Raw genomic sequence first — 22,220 nt, forward strand, 5'->3', positions numbered from 1 at the left:
ATATTAATCAGACCATTCTTTAATAAACTGGAGGCAAACAGTCTGAAAGAAAAGACAAAAAAAAAAAAAAAAAACCACCAGTCTCTGAATAATGGAATGTTAAATAAAACACACTGGAATAAAAAATAAGGTATACACTACTGTGTCAACACACAAAAACAGATATTCAGCAGAACCACATTACCCATTTCTCTCTACAAATAAATCAAAGGGATCTAATCCAATTTCAAGAAAGGATATATAAATGATAACTGACAAAATCCTGCCCAAACGGAATCTTACATGTCAGGTAAAATGCTATATAGGGACTCAGATGGTTACATAAAGAGAAAAGAAAGTGAAATCATAACCTGTCTTGCCAGCAAACCTCTCACAAAAGAGCAATCATTACCTCCATCACCCGTACTAACCCCCGGCCTCACTTCTCTGAAAGCCTTCTCGCCGACAGGGTTACTTCTGGCCAATTATGCCCCTAACCCACTGAAATGTAAGCTTCCTGAGAGCAGGTTCTTTATTTTCTCCATAAAAACACTCTTAGCACTTAATGTCAGGCTCCATCGCAGAGGCTGAATAAGCGTTAGTTGAATAAATGAATGATAGGAAGAGAAGAGAGGAAGTAGCAAAGGAGGGAGTGAAAATCTGGAGAGGTCAAGTCATTCTTTTGGGGGAAAGTTTTACTGCCTTTGTACACACTTCAAGGTACTGTGACAATTCAATTTTCCTGTGATTTTGATGTTTATAATGAACAGAATATTTTTTAATTTACCTAGAGCAAATACTGACTTTTGAAGCAAAGACTTAGATATATCTCCACTCACTCATTCAGCAGGTATTTTACATGCCCACCATGCTCTAGGCACTCACCAATGTGACAAGTCATAAAAGGATTTTGTGACCCTCACCATCAGTATCACAAGGAGACTACTCTGTTTCCTGATCAAAACTAGTAGTAACTAGCAAGTCAGCCCAGCGTTAAGGCGCCATTCTTCAAGATGAAATAGGAAAAGGTGACAAAAGCATAAAGAGATGACAAAAGGTACAATGAAGAAAGGTAAGACGAACAACTAGAGAACAAGGCTGATTTCATTAGATGCTTCAAATACACAAAGGGCTTTTGTGAGATAATCCTGAGCATATCCATGCCTCTCCTTTCTTTCTGAGTGAGTCCTGTGTTTAGGCATTTCCTTCTATTGATTTCAGAGATGCCTTGCTCAAGTCAGAAGTGAATGCCAATATTTTTCTTGCTGATATGTAAGCAAGGGCTTAGCATTCCTAAAACACACAAATACTGGTTTCCTCCTTCCTAGGCTTTAGTGGGCTGTCTATAGGCATTTCTTTCCCACCCTATAATTTCTTCTCTGCCTTTGTTAAAACTGTAAGCACATCTGCAAAAGACTAAATATGACACTATAAAAAAACTGTCACTTCCTTCTCCCCCATACTTGGATTCCTGACTTCAGAAACCAGACCACTTCACGCATTTTACACATAATTTCTAAGGGGTCAGTGGTCACCTCACTACCTATAGCTTCCAGACACATACACACAATGCCAATGTTCCTTAGCTTTGCTCTGTGACCTCTGGGGAGAAAGCAGTGGGTGGCTACACACTATCCCAAATGTGAGCTCAGTTTGCAAGTCTGGGTTAAATCATAAAGGTGTGTGGCACTCAGGGACAATCATTAGCAGGGACAATCATTAAGCTTTGTTGCATCTTTCCACCTTTTGTAGCATCTTTCCATCTCTTCACCTTTACCTTTTCCTTCCCCAAAATAGATCATGCAACTCCCACTGCAAGATACCCAGTTAACTATTTCTTGATTCCACATTCCCAGAGTGTTCAGCCACGTAAAAGGCAATGTTCCAGATTCATTCTCAGGCATTCATTTTTCATAAATAAAAAGATTATTAGTAATAATAATCAAGAAAGATTGATAGAGAATACATGGGGGCACAATTATCAAGTGTTTCCCATGGTTTTCATCATAATGTAGCCCTTTGTGTCACTCCAAGTATCCATGGGAACCAACAGTAACATCAAACTCAAACTCAAGCAGAAAAAAAAAAAAAAGATGGATTAAATTGGCAGTTCTTCTGTTTATTAAGCTCAATAACACAATTCTTATGGCAAAGGAAATAATTTATTGGTGAGATTTTTTTAAGAGATGTGTTTCTCTATCTCTTCTCCAATCTCCATGCTTAATAAAGATGATGAGTTTTTGGTGGGGGGAATTGTTGTTTTAATTAAAGACTATGCACAGGAGAGAGTTTGAAAATAAAATAACCCCATGATACCACCATCCTTTGTGCCATCTCAGCCTCAGGCACTTGTTTTGCATACCACCTCTACTATATTATTTCTAATCTAAGAACTAAAAGAAAGATTGCTTCTATAAAATGGGGCTGGCATTGTTTTCTATAAACAAGCCTATAGTCTTGTTTTCTATAAACCTACAGAATCAAAGTGGTCTGCTCCAAAATTCAACTCAGCCAGGCCTCCCCCAAACCACTTGATGAGAGACCTTGTCAAGTCATTTAACCTCGCTATGTCTCTAATCCCTCAGCTAAACAATTAATTGTGTTCCCTCATCTCAGGGGAATGCTGAAAGAGGTCACTATTAATAGTCTGTGCAGTTATTTGCTAATGCAAAACCTCTACAGGAGGACTGTGTTCTCAGGGCCAAGGGTGGTGCAGTGGGAAGAGAGTGTGCTTGGAGTTTGATGGAATAGGGTTTAAATCCTAACCCTACAACTTACCAGCTGCCCAGGAACCTCACACAAGATAATTATCCTCTAAACCTTAGGTTCTTTATTTGTAAATAGCAAAAAATTTCACCTTCCCCTCACTGCTGTTGTGAGAATCAGGTGAGCTAATATATGTAGAGTACTTAAAGTTCCTGGCACAAAACAGGCACTCAAATGCCAGTTCCCTTTACATGTACAAAAGTTCTTGCAACTTCTCCTTGACACCCTCACTGGCAATGTCCTAGATAAGCCCCACATGACCTCCCACCTGAAACAGTTCAGCAGTCAACTAGGTTCCTACATCCAGTCTCATCACCATCTACATCATTCACCATTCATCTCGCCAAGAGCAAGTGTGACCTCTGAAAATGCTTACCATCCTCCAATAAATCCCTGCATCCTACTGAGTTAAAATCAAAAGCTTCATAGAAATAAAAACGACTTTTCATTAACTGGCACTAGTTGACATTAACCCCACCTTCACACTGTCTTTTGGTAAACTCTATACTCATCAAAATCTCCTGAGACCTCTATATACTTGTGACATTGTCCCCACTTTTCTATACGAGAGAAAGATATCTTCTGCACAGTGTTGAGGTTTGCAGGAGAGAAATGGAGGGAAGTACTTGGCGATCTGATTTTTTGTGGCTTCCTCTTCCAGTTTAGTCACCTGTCAAGTTGCCAGGGTAGGAAAAGGAGAAAAAGTTCATTCTGTGCACTACCACTTAGTAGGCAGCAATAAGCAGGATAGTACCAGCTCTGACTTCCTCAAGGTCACTGAGAAAGGATGTCGTGGTTGGGAAAAGAACATGCTGTTGTGAGCTGCAGATCAACAGCAGAAACCAACCTGTTGCATATAAAGGTCTGTATTCCAGCAATGTTCACACCAGCTTAATTACAATTCCCCGTGCCTGAGCTATGGGTCTGAGAGTCTGAGTTCAGGGAGACTGCCAGCTCTCCCAGAAATCCTGGGAATGTAGCTGTTTTGCCTTCTGGATATAAGACCCTCCAACTGCTAAGTGGATAGCTCTTCCTTGAATTAGAGAGTATTCCTGAACCTTTAACATTTGACAGAACACCAACACTGGATGTTTTAGCGTTCTGGATAGGCACTATTGCCAACTCACAAAGATGAAAACACTACTGCCACACAATTTTGGAGCACTCTGCCATTGAGAAGGATCTTCATAAACAACACTCACACAGCATTCCAAGATGTTGGCATCTCCATTTTATAGATAAGGAAACAACTTTAAGGAAGAGTCTGATTCCCTAGATCCACAAACCCTTGGAAGTTCAGAATGCTCCAGTCAGTGGGATGCTAAGGAGCACATAAAGACCAGGTAAATAGGAACAATTTCAAACTCACTGCCACAAGGTAGGCAACTTTTTATGTTCAGCATGTCCAAAGGCACCCCAGACTAAAAAAAAAAAAAAAAAAAAAAACAAAAAAACACAGATTATCCTTGTAAAAAAGTAGAAGGAAACTTTCCTTTAAGCCCTTCTTGTGTGCCAGGCATGGAGCATCACTTGTCATTTTATGTGATCACATCACACTGAATTTTTCCAAATGTGAGGCAGCTATTGCCATCCCCTTTTATAATATTAAAAATGGAGAGTCCGAGAGACTCAGTTACTTTTCCACTATCACCTGTGGAGGCAGTATCTAAACTCCAGATACTTCTAACCTCCATGCCTCTTTCTATGCAACACACAATCTTTGATCAGGAAACATGACTTCCTTTGAGAAAGGTATGCTGGGCATACAAATTACAAGTCACTATTACCTAAAACACAAATGGCAGTCATAATTTTATCCCCACAGCTCCCTGCAAATCCAAAATACTCAGCTTTACTTCCAATCTCCTCTCTGCTTCTCCATCAATGACTCCTTAGAAATTCATATTAGGGTCTCCCTGGTGACGCAGGGGTTAAAGACACTGAGCCATCAAGCTACTGCCAGCCACTGCAGCACCCAGTTTGATCCCTGGCCAGGAAGCTAACCCACATGGCTCAGCAGACTTCTCCTGTCTCACCCACTGCTCCCCTCAGCAGTGTATTTCAGTAGATCCACCTGTTCTGCTCTCCACTCTGTCTCGAGTGAATCCTCTTACCCCACGCCTCTGGCTTATACCCCAGTTCTTGTATGCATAAATATTTTTTTAAAACAAAGAAATTCATATTGGGGCCTCCCTGGTAGCCCAAGGGTTAAGTCTCAGCACTATCAAGCTATCACCAGCCACTGCCTCAATAATTCCGTTAAATCCCCAGCCAGAGAGCTGACCCACATGTAGCAACAGAACTCTCCTGTCTTGCCTGCTGCTCCCCTCAGCAGTGTATTTCAGTAGATCCACCTGCTCTGCTCCCCACTCTGTCTTGAGTGAATTCTTTCACCCCCCGCACCTCTGGCTTACATCCCAGTTCTTGTATGTGTAAATGAATAAAATCTTTAAAAAAGAGAGAAATTCATACCATTCCTTATCTCTTTCCCATTGTTGAAGAATGCTTTCCTCTAAAAGTCATATTTTTCCATAAGTGACCTAAAGCACTGGAGAGCATGAGAACGCTTATGAAAATGACAATTTCCCATCCTCTCAATGATTAATTTACTATAGTCACCCACAAGTGTCACATTTTCAAAAAACCATTTTTTAACCCAACAATTATCCTGATCAAAATAAGTCTCACACAAGATTCTGACCTTAAATACTGAGTGTAAGAGGCATTGATTAAAAGCCTTAAACTTATCCTTTTATTGGCAAACACATTCAGGGGCAGTTATTCATGGCATCTGGTTCAGAAATTAGATACAGAGTTAGCTGTAGATTGATTAGTGCTTAGTACAGAGAAGAAAAAGACTAATTCCTGTATTATTCCTGGCTCAGCAAGCAAAAGCCTTGGCTTGGATCCATGACAAGGGGCCCCGGGGAGACTCCAAGCCCCATCTGTACAAGAGGAAACCTGGGCAAGGCAAAGCTGTGTTCTGACAAGTCGTATTTCCTCCCACTGGGAGCCTGAACACCTCTGCTGAGAGCCAGGGCCCACCACAGCTGGCTCATTCTTCTCAGCAGTCCGAACACCCAGCCTGGCTAGAAAATAGCACTCCAAGGAGCCAATTCCAGATCAGTTCACCTCAACAGAAATGTGCCTTCCTCAACATATGGGCACTGAGAATCTCAGTAGGAGGGATTTGGGCATACAATAAAGGAAGGTGCAGAGGTGATGAAGCAAATCAGCACCTGAGATGCTCATACTTACAAAAATATTTAACTTCTAGTGAGTACTGTGTGCTGGGCACTGTTACAAGAACTTTTGATAGATTAACATTTAATTCTTGCAACTCCCCTAAAGTATTATTATAACCACCATCATAAAATAAGATCTCTGAGACAGACAAAGTAAGGGCCAAGGTCATATTCAGTGACTAAGTGGTGGAGATTGGGTTAGAGGAGGTTCAAACCTAGGAAGTCTGGGTTTCTGGCTCCTGAACATAATCCTGTACACCTTCATAATGGTATCTGGCCATAAGTGGCAGATGGAATAAACTGAAAAAGCACTGTGTTATATTTATTTCAAAGTAGTTGAACAAGTTTATATGCTTAAAAAATTTCCTGCCAGTTTAACCACTAGGAAATGAAGGCCTGACATTCAAATTAACAATTCATCTTTTCACCGACTCTTCTTTCCTAGAAGAAAGCTCCTCCCTTCCATCATACGGTATAATGCATTGAACAAAATCCAAAAGGCACAGAGAATATAAAGAAAGAGAAGTCTCTTTTTCCACCTCTCCTCCTCAGAGGCAACCATTATTAGCAACAGACCACCAATAAACAAATAAATAAATGAGCAAAGTATCTAGGAGATAACACTGGAAGTCATTTAACAAATAGACAGGACACAACCTGCAAGACCCAGAATGGAAGCTGAGCTCAGGCTGACCAGACCTCCCATATTTTGGGTGGCCAAGGAGGCCATTATCAGCCACTGCCCCTCACCAACGTGCACTTTAGACAATTTATGAACAGTCAGGGAAGTGACTTTTCTAGTCAATAACAATTGGTCAAGTGATCATTTTAACTTGCCCACCCACCCAAAAAAAAAAATGCTTCACATGCACTGGAGAATTACTTTCACTGTTCTAGTAATTTTTAGTTCATAAAAACCCTCAAAAAATGGGCCTCCCCGGTGGTGCAGCTGTTGCGCGCTGGGTTGCAAAGCTGCCCGCAGTCTCTGCAGTGCCGGTTCAATCCCCGGTCACTGGGTGAGGGTTCCACATGGCACACAGACCTCTCCTGCCGCCCGCTGTTCCCCTCAGCAGTGTGTTTCGTCAGTCTGTATGTTCTGCTCCCTGCTCTGGCTCTGGTGAATTCTCTCACCCTCCCATGCTTCTGACTGTACCCAGTGCTTGTATAAATAAATAAATAAATAAATCTTAAAAAAAAAAAAAACCCTCAAAAAAGATGCACAGCTCACTTCTCTATACAAAACATTTGGCCTATATGGCTTGCTATTATCTTTGCTTACTATTTTGCAATGCCCCTCCCATTTTTTTTCCTTCTCTCCACACCTTCTGCTGCTTTTTACTTCAGTGGAACAAAAACAAGTTCTAAAGACCAGAAGCAATGGGTTTCCATTTTATTCCATTCTCTACATTCTGTGTGACCTTCAACAAATAACTACCATGATTCCTCAAAATTGTTCTCCCTAATCTACAGAAGGAAGGTAAGACACCAACCTCTATGGGCTATTCAATGAAATGATGCTTGTGGAAACACCTGTTCTACAAATAATCATACTTGTTAGCATCCCCTCTGCCTGCTCACTTAGGTCAGATCTTCATTCTGAACGCTGAGAACTCCAACATCCTCACACTTCTGCTTTTTCCCTCTTCCCAACACATTCTACCGCACCTGTCATACAGATACCACCTGCAGTCATTTACTACTGTGTCAGCAAGTCTTAAATCTGAGCCTCATCATAAACAAAATGAGAAAACAGAGTGAATGTATCAAATGTACTCATTTTGAATATCTGCAAGGTGTTCAGATTCCTTGTAAATGCCTCCTCACCCCCAGGCCCTTCATACCACATACTTCTCCAGTTGTCTATTCAACCAGCTCCTTCAGCCCAATTTGAAGAATGGGATGTAGCCCATTCCCTTCCTGCAGGTCTCCTGCTTCCTCTTTTCTTGCCTGTAATGCCAGGGTGGTTTTTAAAACAAATGAGAATGGCACTCAAGAAGCAAAATGAATTCACTTAGCTCTGTGCTCCCTTCTCTCTTGCTGTTATTTATTTTTGTGTATTTCTCTAGAAGCAACATTTGTCAACATGGCAGCAGAGAAGCCGCAAGCCAGGGAGAACTGTTTTTGTATAAAACAAATAACTTAAGCAGTGCAGGAGTGGTTTTGAATAAAGCTGCCATATGAACGGCCGCAAAGTGCAAAATGGTGAGCCCTTGCGTTGGTTGCAGCAGCTGCTTCAACACCCAAGGAAACAAATACTTTGGGGGTGGGGGTGCTAAATTGGCTATGTACAGAGAAAGTCAAAGAATTATGATCGCCTGGTCTAACAAAAAAGTGGCATAGCCCACAGCTGCAATGAAGATAAGGAAGGGGGAGGCAGGCAGGGGCTGTTGTAAGAATTAGGTGAGGGGAAAGGATGGAGGAAAAGGACAATGACAGTCAAAGGATGGAGATTTTATTTTTAAGATGACAGAACTTTCTAAAATGTGGTGATGGCTGCACATATCTGTATATATACTAAAAGCCACTGAACTGTACATTTTAAGTGGCTGAATTGTATTGCATGTAAATAGCTCATAAAGATGTTTAAGGTAAGAGGAGCACTTAGTGGCTTCAGAGTTATGAACTGGTAAATGAGAAATGCACCCTGTGTCATCCTCACTGATCTTTAGAGGCCTGCAATCTACCAACCTAAATACATTACTATTAAGCACTGGCCTAGGTACATGAATATGCCATCACATTTAATCCCAACAACCAACCCCATCAATTTACAGGCAGGGAACCTGGGGCTCAGAGGTGTTTAAGGTGACCCCTACTTCTAGTCCAGTATCTGTCACCAAGGCCCATTCTCTTTCTACCTCACCCCATCCATGATCTCCCTAGTCATGCAATCATATCATTGACAAACAGGGTATTTATGCTTTCTCAGTGATTTTTTTTCCAAATAACTAAAACTTACCCCTAAGCAAATTGTTTCATTGAAACTCAACTTGACACAAGAGCTTTCTGATACATTCATTATTTTCCTCTATATTTAAAAAGATATCACAAACAAGTCTGTTCTTTTGATCACACAATTTTCTCTAAGAACTTGACTCACTCTACACAGTGTTGCCCTCAGGGACTCCCAGGATTGCCTGGGCTGCGTCTTTGGCCCAAGTGCCACAATTTTACTTTATTATCTATTATGTCTCTTCCCTCTGCAGTCAATGAGAGTTCCTTGTAATTTCCTATATAGCTTAGGAAAATAAAAATTATAAACTACATGGGTGGCTGGATAAGGCAGGAACCAACGGGAACCTCAGCTACTCTGGAAGCCATTGTCAATCAATGGCTTTTTAAATTTTATAACCAGGTTTTCAAAAGACAGGGTTGCCATGAATGACTGAAATTTTACAAAAAATAATGAGGATTAGAATTATTGCTGACTTTCATGTAATGCTTTAAACTGTTGCAAACCACCAGACTACACTAATTTTTTTTTAAATTAGAAATGTAGTCTTCCCACACACCTACCTTCCTACCTACTTCTTTCCTCTTATAGATGCCTATCTAGAAAAAGCTTTATCCTAACAGTGAGTGAACTTCCAGAGATAAGGAATCTAAAACCCTAAGCAGACAAGGCTGTTTCAAAAGGAAACATGATCTTTTCCTCCCAAGCTGAGATTTTGATAAGAATCCTGTCCACCAAAATTCAGTAACAAGTTTGACAGAGGGGAAAATCCATTCTTACAGAGAAATATAAAGAGAAATTCCACAAATACACCCTAAATCTTTTCAATTAGGAAGCAAAATAACTAACAATATTAAGTCTTCTATATTTAGTACAGAAACCCTATGAATTGTTTCATACCCATTTTAAAGATGGAAAAGTGGCCTGCCAGAGATCTAAACACTTACATGAACGTCATTTTCTCTCTTTGTGCGTGCACACACACACATTAAATGAGAGGGCTCCGATTTGAGCCTGAATTAGTGTGATCATCACTGCAGTACTCTAAGGCAGTGCACAAGGTGGTAAATCTCAGTCTTTAATGCCAGAGTGATCTGAATTTGAAATTCAACTTTTCTGCCCACTAGCTGCATAATCATGAGTAAGCCACACAGTAAATACCCATGTGTAAAACAGAATAATACTTTGCCGGTCATCGTAAGAAAAACATGATGGTGTTTATAATGCCCATTGTTCAGAGCTTACATTCAGCAAATTACTTGAGTTTTGTTTTTATCACTCACTTTATATTTATGCACCATATTTTAATAGCTAGCTTCACTGAGAATTTACCCTGTGCTACACACCATTCCGGGTGCTTAGAAACTGTCAAAGGTCACAACATCATGGAGCAGTTAGGGTTCAAACCCAAGCAGCATGGTTCAGAGTCACTATCTTATAAGGCAGGGGTGCTGAGAGTGAACTTTGCAGATAACAATATTGCCACTCAGTATTTTCAGGGAAGCTGGTTCCAGGATCCCCACAGATGCCAAGTATGGATGCATATAACTTATACTTATCCTCCCGTATAGTTTAAATCATCTCTGTACTACTTATAATACTGAATATAATGTAAATGCTATGTAATTAGTTCTTATACTTATTATTTAGGACATAGTAACAATAAAGTCTATGCAACCATCAACATAATACAGATTTTCAATTTGCAGCAGGTTGAATCTGTGGATGCAGAAACCACAGATCCAAAGGACTAAGTATCAGGTATGTTCACTAAAGCAATGATTCTCAAAGTGTGATCCTCAGAGTAGTAGCATTGGTACCACCTAGGAAAAGGAAAGTATAAAGAATGCAGATTCTTGGGTGCTTCCTGTAACCTCCTGAATCAGAGAGTCTGGGGATAGAGCCCAGCAATCTGTGTTTTAACACACCTGAAGGACTTGTTAAAACAGATGCTGGACTCCAGCAAAACGTATGCTTGTGCTTCTGCCATGGGCAAATAATCCAGAAGATGCTCAAATAAAAAAAAATGCCAATAACTGCAGATTCTTCTATGCAACTCTTGCTTTGTTGTAGCCACCAGCCCTCTGCAGTCAGCTCCTAAGGCCCACACTTGCAATGGTTCGAGTTGATGCCCCATCACCATCATTGGAAGATTTGTGTTTATACCCATTAACTCCACCGTGGTCACAGTCTGTAACCCTTCCCCTGCATGGTTCCTCACCTCACTTGATGCAAAAGCCAAAGTTCCCCCAGTATCTAAAAGGTTCTATATGATCCATGACCATCCCATCCCCCACAGTCTGCTATCAACCTCTTCCTGGATTCTTATCTCTCTGCTCCACTTCTACATCCTACTCTGCTCCAGCCACACTGACATCTATGCTGCTTCTCAAAAATGGTAAGAGGCACCCGTTTAGGACATTTGCACTTAGCGGTCTCTTCCTAGACTGACATTCTCTGAAAATTTACCTAGCTCATCTTCTTTCTTCTTCAAGTCTTTGCATAAATATCACTATAGAGAGTCCTTGTTTGACCTCCCACACCCTCATCCCAGCACACATTTATTCCCAGACTACACATTACTTTTCTCCATGGAATGTATCATCATAGATATAGAGAGAGAGATATACACTCAAACCAGATATTTACTTGCTTATTTGACTGTCATCCTGACAGGTGGTAAGTTTTGTGAGGGCAGAGACTATTCTGCTTTTTGCTGTGTCATCACAACCAAGAGCAGAGTCTGGTATCTATTAAGCATCCATAACTGTATGCTCAATAAATGAATAAATAGGAAAATCTGGTTAATCCTAAATGGCTACTCCATAGAGCCAAATGTACTAAAATGCTGATGCATAGACTATCATTGTTTTTGTCTTTTCATTACCAATAACACAATTGGGAAACACGACTTCTAAACTCATACCGAATATTCAAGATCCCATTTCTTTGGAAGAAATGCTGAAAATCTATGTACCATGCAAACTGCAAGATTACTTCTACTAAGCCCACACAAATATTACTTGCCCCCGAATGTAATTTCTAATTTACAGCTCCAAAAATATAATCTATATTGGAATTTGCATAAAACTCAACAGACCTGCAGCAAGATATTAAATTTTAAATTTGCATGCAAGAATGACCAAGTAATATTAGTCTAGTCAAGGAGATCATGTCTGTAAACTTGAGAGCTTGCAGATGTAATGAGAAGAAAAATTGTACACTTCAATGAAAGCAAGTTGATTAAAATGCTCTGATGCAGTTGTAATAGTGCAAGGGAGGCAAAGTGCATTTCAAATTTCATAACCTGGGCTCTGATAACATAAGATGAGATTCACTGCTCCAGAATAAGGCAATGGAACATAGTGACATCCTTTCCATCTGTAAATAGTACCAGGTAATAAAAGATAAATAGCCTAAGAGTTTGAATGTGCCTATTTGGCCCTAAGTTCCTTGAAGAGAGTTTGGATCAAGGAGATATGTTACCAACAGTGATTGACAGCAACAGCATCATGTTGATGTTAGTACATTCACCAGCTATACAGCCTAGTTTATGCATTGTATGTGTGTTTACTCTGTGTGCATGTGTTTGTGTGTGTGTGTGTGTGTGTGTGTGTGTGTGTGTGTGTGGAACAGAGTTAAGAATTTCTAGCTCTCTGGGAAAACTGAAATGCAACAGTGATTTGCATTTCAGAACACGTTCAAAGGACGTGTTCTGAAATAACTTAAGTGATTGAACAAATAAGAAGAGATGGTGAAGGACTAGGCCTCAGGAGGTCTAAGACTTTGCTCTCAAAAAGTAGACAAAGGCAAGACTATATTTTGCAGAGTATGGGTGTTCAACAAGACAAAAACCAAAAAGTGACTATTTGAACCAGTCTAGGGAATTTGTTAGTTAACACTGCTTTAAGACCTCCCTGGTGGCCTAGGGGTTAAGTCTCACCATTGTCACCACTAAAGTCTGAATTCAATCCCTGGCCAGGGAGCTAACCCACATATGGCACAGAAGACCTCTCCTGTCTGGCCTACTGCTCCCTTTAGCAGTGTATTTCAGTAAATCCATCTGTTCTGCTTCCCACTCTGTCTCTGATGAACCCTCTCACCTCCCTCACCTCTGGCCTATACCCCAGTTCTTTTACATGAAAGAAAAATTACTGCTTTAATCTAGTTTTTTAATGTAGATTCTGAGCAATATTTTAATTGAAGAAGAGTCCTAGTAAAAGTATAAAAAAAAAAAAAAATCACTCAGTGTGAAAATCTCCATTCTACTGGAATGGATCCTGAAGAGAAAAACATGAGGAATAATGCAGGTAGAGCACCTTTCTGGCTGTGTAACCTTATCACACAGCCTCAACCTCTCTAAGCACCTTATCATCAGTAAAAAAGTGTAAAGATATATGTCTCTTTAAGACCCAGTAACTCCACTCCTAGATATCTACTACAGATGAAAACATATATGCAAAGACTTATACATTATGTTCATAACATCTTTATTCATAATAGCCCCGAATTGAAACAATCCAAAGGTCTATCAAGAAGAGAATGGCCAGGGCCTCCCCAGTGGCGCAAGGGGTTAAATCACTATGAAGCTATCCACAGCAACTGCAGCTGCAGCACGAGTTCAATCCCCGGCCAAGGAGCTACCCATATGGCGCAGCAGATCTCTCCTGACTCACCTGCTGCTCCCCTCAGTAGTGTTATTTCATTACCTCTGCCTGTTCTGCTCCCCACTCTGTCTCTGTTGAATCCTCTCACCCCCACACCTCTGGCCTGTACCCCAGTTCTTGTATACATAAATAACTAAATCTTTAAAAAAGAAGAGAGTATCTAAACTCCATTCTTGAACATCCATACAGCAGAATACCACACAACAATAAAAAGACTCCCAATACACAACAATGTGTATGAACCTTAAAAAGACTGTGCTGAGTGCAAGAAACCAGATAGAATACTTTTTAAAAAAGAGGGCACTAACCTAGAGTAGCAGGAAACAGACCAGTGGTGGCCTGGGGCTAAGTATACGAGAACGGATTTACTGGAAAAGAAACAGGAATTTTTGCAATAGAAATGTTGTATATCTTGATTGTGGTAGTGATTACAGTTCATAGCTCACAGAACTGTATTCTTCAAATTGATACATTTTACCATACCTAAGAAAATAAAACTGAAAAAACACATGTCCTACCTAGTGCATAACAATGTCATTAAGGAACAAATTAGGTCAGTGTACATGAACGTTTAATACATATGCACTGGGGATTAAATAGGTAAAGGGCAAAGCCAGAGCAAACAACCCACATTTTTATTCCAAAAGTCAACAGTATGACACATAGGCAGACCTGGCTATTAATAATAACGATGACGAAAGCCAAAGTAGCGGGCACTTCCTTTGTGTCAGGGACTGACGATCTTCACACGTGTCAACTCATCTAATTCTCCTAGCAACCCTATGAGAAAGATACTATTATTTCTATATTATAGATGAGGAAACTGAGGCACTAGGAATTTAGTTGATCTTCACAACTGTCCTACAAATGGAAAGAAGAAAGTAACTTTCTACTTAGTCTTGTGTACTCAGCTAAACTATGCTTCAAGTGGACTATAAAATAAAGATACCCTACATACAGACACTCACTAAAGGAAATTTTAAAGGGTACAATTCAGAAAACAGAAAAGTGAAATCTGCAGGGAGGTCTGAGATCAAGAAGGAATTGTGAACACAGGAATGGCCAAACATAAGCAAATCTAAAATACTGCCTAATTTGTGTGTTTAGAAAGGGCAAAGCTAAAGTATTAAACTCAGCTGGGGGAGGTGAGCAGTCAGAGTTACAGAGTGATCACTTGCATTGTACAAGGGACTGAAGATATGGATTAACTTTAGACTTAAAGTTAAGCAGTTGCACATCAAGGGCAACTACTAAAAAATGCAAAGACAATCTATTTTTGAAACCAAATCACTGTTGGGGATAAGGATCTGGAGTGGAATAAAAAGGAACAAAGTGCTGCCAGAACATAAATCCAGGATGCCAAGTTCTCCAGCTCATTCATAAACACTATCACTGCGCCGTACAAGACTGGCAATCAGGGTGTCACGTGTGAGTCTTTAGGAACCAAGCCGATCACTCCTGCTTGTCATCTTTTCTCCAGCAAGTGTAGAATTAAGATTAAAATCCTCATTGGATCAACTTAATGAGAAATCACCAGCACCAGCCACAGTCCATATAATGTACTCATTTTGGCCTCTACAAAGGAAACCTTTCCAGGCAGGTTAAGTTTTAAAATAGTAACTAGAATCAGAATGTTTCATAGCTAGAACTATTCATCACCTTTCTTTATTTTAGCAGATAATTAATGATACCATGGAAAACTGCTCTCTCCTCACACCACAGGAGCAGTAACTTCAGACCCAGGCTACAAGGATCCTCTTCCATTGAAGACATTTTTTATTTAAGTATGTTTTTGTCAAGAATCTTTAATTGTGTTTCCCAATTGTCTCTTCCTTTCTTTCAATTGCCTAAAATTTCAACTGCAGTGCCTCAGAAGTAGATTAAATAAAGATAAGCTCTTGTCAATCAGAGCTGGCTTCTCTCCCCCGCCTCCTCTGGTTACTAGTTCCAAATGCTGCCAATCAAGAAAAATCCTGCACATCAGCTGTCATTCATTCCTGTCTAAATGATTCTGGTCAGACTTCATTAGGAACACTGTCCTGATCAAAAGCTTACAGCCAATCATGTCTACAGAACATGGAAGAAGCAGCTGGTCTTGTCTAGCTGGTGTCTGGCACACTTCCCATTCCTGGAGAATGCAAGCAGGGCCAGCCACACCTCCCCAGGGCCAATAAAAAGGCAGCTAGTCATGTCTCTGGCACATTTCAGGTTGCTGTAAACTGTGTCTTCTGCTGATTTTGCTCCCACCTCATTGGTTCACTGAAGGTAGTTTCAGACTTTATTAAGTCTTCCTAGCCATGAAGACAACTGGGAGTTCAGCAGTCCTCTTGTTCATTAGCTGGTTATGCCACTGAGGGATTGAAGCCAAGCTGTTTATTTGTTTCTGATTCTCCAAACAGCAGGTTCAACCCTCTCCCGAACCCCAGCATCACACACACCGCTACAGATACCACTTGACACACCACAACATGCACATTTTCTCAAAACAGAACACATCAAGGACATGCTGAATTAGAAATTTGATAGAAAAAACCACCGATATTCAATTCTTTCTGAAAGAGGGCTAAAGTGGTGTTATAACTTGTCAAAAGGATAGTGGCCAGTAAAAGACACACCATGGTCTGTGGGTTCTTCACCTGTACCCACAATTGCAAGACCACTCAGGCTCAGGGAACAACAATGAGGTTTATTTAACAAATGGGGGAAATAAGTAGTTCTCAAGGCCACAAGTGGCCAGACACCCGAGCTAGTGTCCTAAAGTCCTAAACTAAAGGCCGCTCATCTAAGATGGCACTGCCCTGTCAATGAGGGCCTGGAGCTCATGGCACACCAGCAAAGGCAGCAGGTCATCATCCAACTTACCAGAGCTGGAGGTACTCACAGGCGGGGCCACTGAGATAACACAGCAGCAGCCCAAAGCTGAAAGCCTGAAAGTCCCAATGGACAGCACCAGATGCCAGACCAGACAACAACGGAGGCAGCAGCACCAGGAGGCAGTGCCAGACGATTAACAGCTCTCAGAGGTGACCTGGACACAGCGTGCCAGCCACCCATCAACTGTACTGCAGCTCTTTGTGAGTTGTTGGCCCACACCAACAACAAACAGCTCTTTGAGACACCAGGTCTTTGGTGCTCCTTCCAGGTAGTGTCAGAGGCAGGCCAGAGGCAGATGCAGCCTGCCTGGCCTCTGCAAAGCTCTTACACTTCTCCACAAAGTTTTTCAGCTTGCTTCTTCCTTCAGAGGTCAGCTGCTGGATGTTGCTTCCTTCTCCTCTGGAGGTCAGGAGCAAAGACAGTAAGAGACTGAGAGTCTGAGCATCTTTCTTCTGAGGCCAGGAACCGAGAGTCAGAGTGTGCATCTGAGCATGCCAAGAAGAGTCTCAGAGAGTGTGGAGACCCAAGTTGGCTCCCGCTCTGCCTTTTAGCGTCTTTCAGGTCATCGCCCTCCACCCCCAAGTCTGACAACTGTTTTCAATCCAATGGCTCATCGAACCACTTATCAATCTGTTCATAGCTCACACCTAATCAGTCCATTCTATAATCCAGTCACCAAATCCATACGTCACTCTACTGCCTGCAGCTGGAGGGAGTCACAGTGCCGGAGCTAGCCCATGGGACCCCACTGCTCATCCCTGCAGCCCTGATCCAAGGGCTGCATGCCCTGGGAGGGCATGGTATGGGAATCATTGCAGTCCACCATCACTGCTGGCCTCTGCCTGCAGCCCTAGCCACAGTGGGGACACTGGTGGCGGGAAGTAACATACCCACCACCCACTGCCACTTGCACCACCCACAAACAGCTTCTAGGGCCAAGCACCTCAAAGGGGAGGGGGTCCAGTTTCATTAAAAATCAAAACATTTTCAACTATGTTGACAAAAGTATTGTTGTTAATGACATTTGCTTAAATGGAAGAGCTGGGGGAAAATTAAAAAATACAGTCTTTTAAATACTTAAAGAAATAGTAATATAGAAGCAGGACAGACTCTCACTTAGATAGTCTGGGTTGCTTTCTTTGTTTTGAACAAACTCTTTATTCTCCAGTTGGACGATCCTGTCTGTCCCAAGGTAAAGTGCAGAAAGCTGGAGGGGTGGGGGAAATAAAGATCTCAGAGCTGGTCCTATGGGGACTGAAGACTGAGGGCACATGGCTACATCCAGTCCATGGAACTGTTGCAGAGGACCAGGCCTGCTTGACAGGTTTGCCCAGCAAATGAGATCATTTCTGGAAGGCACCAGCATCACCTGCAGCCTCTCCAGTGCCATCAGTAGGCAAGGGGGCACAGCTGCAGTAACCACCAGAAGCACTGTCTCAGGTATGGACACTGCAAAGCCCAACAGTCCCTGCCACAGTCCCTGCCGCTCCTGACCTTCCTCTACTGGACTCGGACATTGCCACCCAAGTACAGCTGTCAGCACTTTGGACCACAGTGCACAGTGCACTGCAGCAGCTGTTAGTCCAGAAGCAACATGCCATGAGGCCAGGCTGTGATCACAGCCAAGTGGGCTGAGAGCAGTGGCACTCACATCACACCAGGTCTGTCTGCACCCCATCAGTACAGTGTGCAGCTTGCTGCCTACCTGGACATCTTGACTCTACCCTGTGACCCCAATGACAGCCAAGCCCAAAACCTCCGAGGCAGTGGATGGCACTCAAAGGTGAAAGGTAGAAATTTAATCCCCTGCCTGAACAGGGGCTATTGGGAGTATGGAGAGGAGCGGAGTGGCCATGAAAGCTTTAAAAGTCAGAGCCACAAACAGTGTTGGTTTGACCTTTGGTCCCTGAGTTCTGTTCTGCCTCTCTTCCCTCTTTGCCACATGTCTGGTGCTGGAGCCCTATCTGATCTGCTAACCAGCTGCTTCCACATCACTGTCCCACACACATCTCCTAGTCCTTATGATTAGTAGATTACCCCTTCTTCCTCCAAGTGTGCAGCCAGCTCCAAACTCTCACTAGAGAACCAGCTGCCATCCTCTACATGCAGCTGTGCTCCCACGTGCCCTCTACACCTCTGCTCAGTAGACAACTACCATCTCCCATGCCCAACTTTTGGCTTGGGCTCTGCAACACAAACACTATCTGTGGTAGGACATATTGCGTGGGACACGTCCAGCCTCAAGATCTCCTCTCTTCTCCCTTTTCCCATTCCCTATAAGTGAACCCTGTTACTACTATTTCTCCTGATCGATCTGTTTTTGAGTCATGTCCTGCAGTCTTGAGGACTATCAACCAGGTCACCCTCTTCTCCCTCCTCAGTCTGCTTGGTTTCAATGCCAGTCGATCTGAAATCCACACGAGGAACCTGGCTGTGTCAACATGCAGATGTGAAATGACTCAGAGGTGGGCTATTCATACCAAAAAGGTATTTGTCTGGGTTCAGAGTATATCAAAAGTTCAGTTACTGGTAAAGAAATAGTTTTTTAAATGTATGATTTTATCCTAATTAAAACTAATGGAGAAGAGAATTTGTATTTAACTGCCTAGTAAACAGTTCTCTGTTATTTCACTTTTAATATCTGAAGGATATTTACAAGGTTATCAAGGTTGGGGGGTGAATTAGTGGATCGCTGTCCCACCCACATCTCCCTTGCCCCCCAAATCAAAAAGCTTCATTTTACATTATATCCTTTTCACTTTTTTCACTTAGTATTTTTTTTTTTAACAAACAGTAAGACCCACCTAACCCCACAGGTCAGAACCTAATAAAACTTCGCAACTTAGAAAACTTAACAGTCCAGCACACCTAACAAAACTCAGCCAGGGACACCAGAAAGCATCTTGCACGCACATTAATAACTGTAGGATATCTGATTAGGAGAATGCGAAATAAGAAGCCATTAATAGCAGCCCTCATCTCTCTCCTTCACACTGATTACCAAAAGAACAGCAGCAGCTGAATCACAGCTAAATCCTATTCACAAGGGACCTGGGGCAACAAAGAGGAAAAAACCGTTAGAGTAGTGCTTCTCCAGGGAAGCTGCTTTAAGTCATTTTATTCTGGCGTCAATCCTGCCGCCCCAAACCAATACACATGCATAAGGCAAGCAAAGACTGGATTCCGTTCCTTCCTCTCCCTCCCCACTGCTCCCTGGCTTCAGCATAGTGTACTCAGCACACTTAATTGCCCTGCCAACCAAATTGCTGCTTGCAAGGCCTCCAGAGGAACTCGGAGCATCTAGAGACACACAGACTTAAGTGTTTACCGAAGAGCACAAACATCAGCCAGGAGATGGAACCACAGGCCTGGGAAGAGCCTAAGAGTAGACTAACCACATGACTTTGAACACAGGTTTTTGTCTCCCTGTGCCTCAGTTTCTTTATCTGTAGAACACTTGTCCCCAAGCGTTATTCTGGGAACCTAGTGAATTAATTCACTTGAAGCACTAGCAAAGGTACCTAACAGAGTAAATGTGCTTGCTCTCTCACTCTCTTCCTGTCCCTCCTTTTAACCCTCCCTCCATCCCTCTTTCTGATACAGAGCAAACAGCAGGAGGAAGAAGGAAATGAAAAGGGAGGGGGTGAGAAAGGAGAGAGAAAAGAAGAAAAATAAACTGGATCTATGAATGTGTCTTAGTTATACAGATAAAGAACCTAATAGCCAAACACCACCACCCCCACAGCCCCTGCAAGGAACTTTACCCCTCCCAAATTTGTACGTCTCTCCCTTTCAAAGGCACAATGTCCCCTCATAGGTTTAGTTGATAGTGGGGAAACCAGAAACAGGCTTCCCCTTTGTTACAAGCTTCTATAAACCCCATATTTGGGGATTGGTGAGGGATCTGTCCAATCCCAAACTTACTGCAAGTCAAAATAAATTTTCTGGCAGAGCACTAATATTTCCAATTTGATTTGGCAGAATAAACTCAGTTAGGATGTTCTCACAATGTAATTAGTGATCTTTGTCAATGAGCAATTTAGCTATCGATAATACCTGTTGAAATTTAATTTTAAATGTCAATGACTTGTTTGGGTTCACTGCAATAGGCTTTTATATATGACAAAGAAGCAACCTTTTTGGAGGGAAGGAACAAGAGGATGGATGATGAAAACAAGAGGCGAAGAAAATCAACAGGCATATATAAAGGGCTGCCTTTCAAACACCCCACAAGGACTGTGCCATGAGCAGCACGCTGCTTCTCCCAGGAGCTTTCTGGGGATTCAAAGAATGTGTAACTCTCACCCAATTTGTCAACTGAGACCCACTGTTCCTAATGGGATGTGGGTATGAGAAGCAGGCCAGGTTTAGGGAGTAGGTGGTCTTGAACAAGTTAGATGAGCTTGAGCAAATTGTTTCAACATCTCTTTGCCTTAATTCCTCATTTATAAAATTAGAATAATTATGAGAATTACATAAGCAAACATTTACAAGCAGTCAGTACAGTGTTTGGTACCTTAATAATAATAGATGTTAGCCTGTTGTTACTGAACCCAGTCAAATGGCTGGTATTATTCAAATAAAAGTTAAAAGACAAACTTTACACATCCTAGCAGGGTGTTACAAATTCTAATACCTATAGTTTATGACCTTAAATAGTAAAGAAAACACCTGGCCCTTCTCTAGAGCACACCTCTCTTGGTGGAGCAAGGCCTGGTGCTGCCAGATATTCTGATTTTCTAATAATAACCCCAAATTTCCATTTTTGTGTGAAACTTCCTGGTTTTAAATGTTGGCAAATGCTTCCAAAAATTTTTAAACACAAAATTAACCATTCCCATATAGGTAAAGCTTTATTAGATAACAAGCAACAGAAGGGTCCACAGTCTGGAGTGTTCTCCAAATCACAGGACAAGTAGCTGGGCCTGCGGCAGGTGCTTCCTTGCTGACTTATGGCCTGCTCACTGAGAAGGGAAGTGGATGATTTATGAGCTGCAAAGGTGATGCAAAATGCTAATCAGCTTTAAGCTGACACTGGATAACACAAGCAAATTTACATCTTCTCTAAAATAATTCAAATGCTTTTCATGCATAATAGCAGGCAAGGATAAAGATGAAGTGATAACATTTCAGAGGCTTCACAAAATATCTCAATTAATCTAGGTCATAAACCTACAACAAATTCTCACTTCCCTGAGAGAGCAGTAACATACCACAACAACTGAAAGTCACAGGAAATATCTAAGTCAAATCATCAGCCAACTGGTTTCCCAATTCCTGTACCTAGGGAATTTCACTGTTCCTGATATGACTTCAGTTTACCACATTATTTTTGGTCTCTTTATTCCCCTCTGCCATATATGGAGTGAGAAAGAAGAGGTAAGTGCCAAGGAGTAAATAAAGATTGAAGACCGGTGAGAGGAAGGCATAAGGACCAGATGAACATAGTTACATGAGAAATTTCCAGGACAACAGGAAAAAAAAACGGGGGAGTCCACAAAAATTCCATTTAGACAATCCTACCTTTTTCAATGAATACATGTACTCAGCAAATATTTACTACCAATGCCAGGTGCTGTTCTCATGCTGAAAATGCACCACTAAAGAAAACAAAGTCAATGCACTCACAGAGCTTACAGAGGTACCATATGACGCAGCAATCCCTCTTCCTAAGTATTTATCTGAAAATAAAAAAAACACTAAATAGAAGGAATACATGTGCTCCTATGTTCATTG

General features: G+C 41.7%; 1 protein-coding gene and 1 long non-coding RNA gene across 11 annotated transcripts in view; one reads left to right on the top strand and one right to left on the bottom strand.

Annotated features, from left to right (window-relative positions):
* The window catches only part of AUTS2 (activator of transcription and developmental regulator AUTS2), a 1,093,480-nt gene that overhangs the window by 937,724 nt on the left and 133,536 nt on the right, over nt 1–22,220 (bottom strand). The window lies entirely within an intron of this gene.
* LOC119241494 (uncharacterized) lies at nt 909–20,165 on the top strand. Of its 4 annotated transcripts, XR_008551200.1 has the most exons (7): nt 909–1,051; nt 7,335–7,467; nt 8,057–8,192; nt 10,653–10,704; nt 15,285–15,394; nt 18,866–18,949; nt 20,088–20,165. It is a non-coding gene; the product is annotated as an uncharacterized LOC119241494 (long non-coding RNA). The 4 variants fall into 4 exon arrangements; XR_005124324.2 differs by lacking the exon at nt 20,088–20,165 and having other exon boundaries at nt 18,866–19,004; XR_005124323.1 differs by lacking the exons at nt 18,866–18,949; nt 20,088–20,165 and having other exon boundaries at nt 15,285–15,526.

The sequence above is a fragment of the Talpa occidentalis genome, unplaced genomic scaffold (genome assembly GCF_014898055.3).
Source record: "Talpa occidentalis isolate TD23 unplaced genomic scaffold, MPIMG_talOcc4v2.1 talOcc4.12, whole genome shotgun sequence".
NCBI lineage: Eukaryota > Metazoa > Chordata > Mammalia > Eulipotyphla > Talpidae > Talpa > Talpa occidentalis.